This window comes from Rhagoletis zephyria, unplaced genomic scaffold, assembly GCF_001687245.7.
Source record: "Rhagoletis zephyria isolate East Lansing unplaced genomic scaffold, Rhagoletis_zephyria_1.1 Rzeph_scaffold_00239, whole genome shotgun sequence".
NCBI lineage: Eukaryota > Metazoa > Arthropoda > Insecta > Diptera > Tephritidae > Rhagoletis > Rhagoletis zephyria.
The window spans coordinates 341578-342229 of NW_016157323.1; positions in this window are offsets into that span (position 1 = coordinate 341578).

Sequence of the window (652 nt, forward strand, 5' to 3'; positions counted from 1 at the left end):
TTTTTATATTTTCGTATAAACACAATTTTTTCTTTTTTACATTATTTTTTAATATTTCACTTTCTTATTTGGTCACAAATAGCTATTTCTAGTATTTTCTTCCATTAAAATATATTTAAATTTCACTTCACCTTTCCATTCGCAGACAATCGGTCTGTTCATTCTAAATGCGTTGAAATGACTGTCGCCAACTTGCACGGAAATAATTCTAGAAGTTCACGTTAAAAAAAATTATTTCATTGCTATATCAAACAAACATACACATGTGTACGGTGAAATTCACAAATACACCAATAACAACATTTTACTTAAATTCTCCAACATCAACTTAATTGAAAGTCTCCAGCACGCAGCCATATGCATGCGCATACACACACGCAGACGCACGCACGCACGCACGCACGCACTATGTAAGCTTAAACAAATTGCAATTGAATGATCGCATTGCGAACGCACTGAAATCAAAGCTATGCAACAGCAATCAGACAACAGTCAGCCAGTTCGCCAATCAGTCCGCAACAACAATGATAACAACAACAAGTACGCTCAACATAATCAGCAGAAAATTATTTAATTGAAGCGATAATGTCCTTAGCAGAGCAACTTGTTTGTACAATCACAGATTTATTCATGAGCATTGTTGTTGCTATTG